The 5,637-nt window shown below is 37.9% G+C and overlaps 1 pseudogene; it reads left to right on the top strand.

Annotated features, from left to right (window-relative positions):
- The first annotated feature begins 1,667 nt into the window (after positions 1-1,667).
- On the top strand, positions 1,668-5,017 carry LOC127210230 (zinc finger protein 431-like; annotated as a pseudogene).
- The last annotated feature ends 620 nt before the right edge of the window (positions 5,018-5,637 follow it).

The raw sequence follows: 5,637 nt of genomic DNA, 5'->3' as shown, positions 1-5,637 counted from the left end.
AGAAGAAATGGAAAAGGACCGGAGCCTACCATAGAGGTCCTCTGAAAGACTCCACCCAGTGGGAGATCCAAGCAGATGCTGAGACTCACAGCTAGGGTGGAGCACAGGGTGTTTTATGGAAGAGTAGGGACATAAAAGGACCTGGAAGGGACAGGAGCCCCACAAGGAGACCAATGGACCCAACAAATCCAGGTGGAGGAGGTGGTGCTTCAGAGACTGATGCACCAACCAAGGTCATGTATAGTTGAGGAGCTAGACCCTCTGCTCAGTTCCCTTGTGGGTCCCATAATATGAGGAGTAGGGGCTACTTCTGACATGGACTCTAGTACAGACTTTTTGATCGGTTCTCCCTGGCGGAGTGGTCTTGTCAGGCCACAGAGGAAGAGGATACAGGCTGTTTAGATGAGACTTGATAGGCTGAGGTCAGATGAAAGGGGAGGAGGTCTTCCCCTTTCTGAGGACATGGGGAGGGTGGGAGGGGACACTGGGGGGGGGGAAGAGAGGTTTGGACCTGGAAGTGAAATGGGATGGGGCTACAAATATTAAGTGAACAAAGTAAAAATAAAAATAATAATTAAAAACATAATAATCATATGAGTCAATACAGCAGCTACCCCTATCCTACTATTACATAAATAAATGACACAGAAACCCTTAAAAAATGAATATGAGTCTTTTGAATGTAAGCATGGATGTTCTGTGTCTGGTGTTTAGACTAGTCAGAAGACAGCCTCGGAACCTCTGAACACGGAGTAATTGATAGTTGTGTGCCCCCATATAAGTACTGGCAATTGAACTCATCTCTTCTAGAATACCAGAAAATATTCTTAATTCTTGGTCCCTGTTTTCTGTCCTGTCTTGTCCTGTTATGTTTTAATGATAAACACACACACACACACACACACACACACACACACACACACACACACACGGCTTACATTTTCATCTGTCCATCACAAGCTGTTTGAATATGCATTCTCTTTTGTAAGATCTAATTAGTCATACAGGCTAAACTGACAATTCACATTTCTGGAAGATAAATGCAGAACTGGAGGAAATGCAGAACTGCAGTAAAGAACTGCAGTGGGACCTTCAGATTTTTGTCTTATCTTTTTTGTTTATTTTGTTGGTTGATTGTTTGGGTGTTTTTGAGGGGTGGTGAGTGAGAACAAGGTTTTAACATATACCTCAGGTTGTCCTTGTAAATGCATTCCATAGACCAGGCTGGCCTCCAACTCAATGAAATCCATCTGCCTCTGACTCCAGAGTGCTGGGGTTAAAATGCATGCACCAATATACACTGCATGCCTATGTTTTTTATTTGTTTTGTGTTGATTTTTTCAGTTAGTAAATGTTCATACAATTTATCTGATGTCTTTTCATTATGGTTGGCTTCATTTTGTTTGTTTTTCTTTTTCTATATCTATATATCTATTAATAGGCATTTCTTCCCAAGGCTATATCCTATACAAATACTTAGAAATGATGTCTGCAAACCTCCTCCTCAGTTTTGTCCTAAATTGACTTCGTGATTACATTAGAACTTGGGTGGCATGAATAAGTTTGGAAAGCATGAGAATGATATACATTTCTTGTCAAAGAAGTGCACGTTCACAATGTTGTCTGTTTTAAGCTCTCTGTTGTCCACGTCTATTGGATATTTTAGGATGTGGTGACCTATGAAGATGTTCACATAAACCTCACTCTGGAGGAATGGGCTTTGTTGACTCCTTCCCAGAAGAGTCTCTACAAAGAAGTGATGCTGGAGACCTACAGTAACCTTACTGCTGTAGGTAAGACTGAATTTTCTTTCACTTTTTAAGATATGGGGGAAACTTTTTCTTGGTTATTGATGCTCTTCTGTAATTTTGATTGTGAAAGAAGCAGAATGTGGTGGAGATATAAGGCATAATTCTAAGGTTCACTGAAGATAGTAACTTGAATTTTCAGTAATTGTCAATAATATTTATTTCCTGGTAATATATTTTAGGTTATAAATGGGAAGACCACAATATCGAAGAACATTTTCAAAATTCTCAAATACATGGAAGGTGAGTTTCATGTGCCAGCTGCTACAGATGTACCTTTGAAGACATTTGAATGTATCCTGGAAGTTTTAAGGAAAAGCAACAGTATAAATAAGCACAGTTTTTAGTACATTCATCAATGTACTTATGTACAATGTACAATGATTAGTAAATCCTCCAATACCATGTGCCTCAATGTCAAGTAGCTAATCCATGTTTACAAGGTGCTTTAATAACTATCACTATTTTAATCTTTACCTCATGAAACTTACTCTGTAAAACTGCCAATTCCTTTAGTTTTATGCTACCCCAGTATTACAATAGACATACAAATAGAGTGGATAATAAATATATGTACAAAACTTTCTAATAGGAAAATGGTTTGTAGTAAGTCCCATGTTACTCATATACTTGGAGTGACTTACTAAAGTTTAGTGAGCAGTTTATAGGAGTCAAGAATATTATTGTGGAGAAACCTTAATCTTTCTATTACATGTCTATGATGAGCAAAAAGATAAACCATATTAATGCAGTGTGGATAGAATTTACTTGATATTCTTTCTTTCTTTCTTTTTTTTTTTTTTCGAGACAGGGTTTCTCTGTGTAGCCTTGGCTGTCCTAGACTCACTTTGTAGACCAGGCTGGCCTCGAACTCACAGTGATCCACCTGCCTCTGCCTCCCAAGTGCTGGGATTAAAGGTGTGCGCCACTACTGCCTGGCGGTATTCTTGCTTTCATACATATATTATAGTTCATATTAAATACAAGCCACGAGAGCATAAGGGATATGGAAAGAGGCACAGGACCTCTCTTTCTCCCAGAATGATTAGAAGGTATGAGGTAATCTCCTTTTGAGAGTCTTTGTGAATGTTATATAAAAAGTTTACAATTAATTGAGTTTCCAACTTCATTCGGAATACATCCACAAACCATCAAGAAAGAAAAGCTCTGTGACTAGAAAGAATACGGAAACTTTTTTATTTGTCCTGGTTCACTTTGCAAATGCAGGGTGAGTCAGGGCATTACAGGAACATGTGATGAATGCAATCACTGTGGTAAAGCCCTGAGTGCTGCCAGTTCTCATCAAAGATGTGAAAAAACCCACCTAGAAATGGGATGCTATAAATGTGAACTTTGTACTAAAGGCTCTAATGTTCATAGACACAGAAAAGAACCCAAAACGAGGAGGTAGCCTATGAATAAAACAATGGGGGGACAAAAACCTTAAGATCTGATTCCTTTCTACAATTACACCTAATTGTAAAATTAAATCATGCAGGTAAAAAAGTCATCCATATCATCAGTGTGGTAAAATTTATACACTTGCTATTTATCTTTACAGGCATGAAACAAGTCACACTGGAGATACACCGTATGAAAGTACTCAATGTGATAAAGCCTTTGTACATAACACTAGTTTTCAAAATTATGAAAGAATCCATATGGAAGAAAAACCCTATGAATTTAATCCATGTGATAAATCCTTTAAATGTCTCAGTAGACTTCGAAAGCATGAAAGAATGCACACTGGAGAGAAACCCTATGAATGTAGTCAATGTGGTAAAGGCTTTGCACATCACAATAGTCTGCAATATCATGAAAGAAACCATACTGGAGAGAAACCCTATGAGTGTACTCAATGTGGTAAAGCCTTTGCATGTCATAGTACTCTTAAAAATCATGAAAGAATTCATACTGGAGAGAAACCCTATGGATGTAGTCAATGTGATAAGGCCTTTGCCTATCAAACTAGTCTTCTAACTCATGAAAGAATTCATTCAGGAGAGAAACCTTATAAATGTACTCAATGTGGTAAAGCCTTTGCACATCACAGTAGTCTTCAATATCATGAAAGAAACCATACTGGAGAGAAACCCTATGAATGTAGTCAGTGTGGTAAAGCCTTTTCATGTCTCAGTCATCTTCAAAAGCATGAAAGAATTCATACTGCAGAGAAACCTTATGAATGTGGTCAATGTGGTAAAGCCTTTGCACATCATAGTAAGCTTCAAAGGCATGAAAGAATTCATAATGCAGAGAAACCCTATCAATGTAATCAATGTGGTAAAGGCTTTGCACGTCTTGGTCATCTTCAAAGTCATGAAAGAGTTCATACGGGAGAGAAACCTTATAAATGTACTCAATGTGGTAAAGCCTTTGCACATCACAAAAGTCTTCAATATCATGAAAGAAACCATACTGGAGAAAAACCCTATGAATGTAGTCAATGTGGTAAATCCTTTGTATGTCACAGTACTCTTAAACATCATGAAAGAATTCATACTGCAGAAAAGCCCTATGGATGTAGTCAGTGTGGTAAGGCCTTTGCCTATCAAACCAGTCTTCTAACTCATGAAAGAATTCATTCAGGAGAGAAACCTTATGAATGTACTCAGTGTGGTAAAGCCTTTGCACATCACAGTAGTCTTCAATATCATGAAAGAACTCATACTGGAGAGAAACCCTATGGATGTAGTCAGTGTGGTAAAGCCTTTGCCTATGAACCAAGTCTTCGAACTCATGAAAGAACTCATTTTGGAGAGAAACCCTATTAATGTAATCAATGTGGTAAATCCTTTGCACGTCTCAGTCATCTTCAAAGTCATGAAAGAATTCATATGGGAGAGAAACCATATAAATGTACTCAATGTAGTAAAGCCTTTGCACATCATAACAGTCTTCAATATCATGAAAGAATCCATACTGGAGAGAAACCCTATGAATGTAGTCAATGTGGTAAAGCCATTTATGTCACAGTATTCTTAAAAGTCATGAAAAAAATTCATACTGGAGAGAAACCTTGCACATCTCAGTCATCTTTGTAGGCATGTAAGAAGTCATACAGGAAAGAAGCCCAATGAAAAAGAATGTGCTAAAGCTTTTGCACATCACAGTAATCTTCAAACACATGAAAGAATTCATAGCAAAGAGAAGCTGTATAAAATTAGTCAATATGGTAAAACTTTTGCACATCACAGTAGTCTTGAAAATCAATGAAAGAATTCATACTGGAGAGAAACCCTATGAACATCAATGTGGCACAGCCATTATACTTCACACTGCTCTTCAAGGGTATGAAAGATTTCATGAATGTAATCAACATGATAAAGCCTTTGCAGGTCACATTCTTCTTCAAAATCATGAAAGAATTCATATTGGAGGGAAACACTATGAATGTAATCAATGTGGAAAGCATTTTCACAAGAGGTTCATCTCTGAGAACATGAAAGCATTTATGCTCAAGAGAAAGTTTATGAATGTAGTGACTATGGAAAAACATTTGCACTGCACAGTCATCTCCAACCTCATGCCATGAAATCTAAGAATGTTATCCAACCTCTTTTGGGTAATAATTTACATCTTACCGTTTATCATTAGCACCTCCTGGGGTGTGTTCCTCCTTGTTTTAAAGAATGTTACTCCCTAAAGTGTGTTCTTTCCACATCTTTCCGAGGTCAAGAACATCCATCTGATTGGCCAGGTTACTTCAGTTGGGAATTATATGCTTGTAACAAATGTGTGAAAACCCAGCTTTGAGTCCACACAGAACATGTCCACAGCAGACATTATAGTGTCCATACCCAGTGTCACACATGGGAAGTGATAAACT

This window comes from Acomys russatus, chromosome 27 (genome assembly GCF_903995435.1).
Source record: "Acomys russatus chromosome 27, mAcoRus1.1, whole genome shotgun sequence".
Taxonomy (NCBI): Eukaryota; Metazoa; Chordata; class Mammalia; order Rodentia; family Muridae; genus Acomys; species Acomys russatus.
This window is presented reverse-complemented; position numbering and strand designations above follow the sequence as displayed.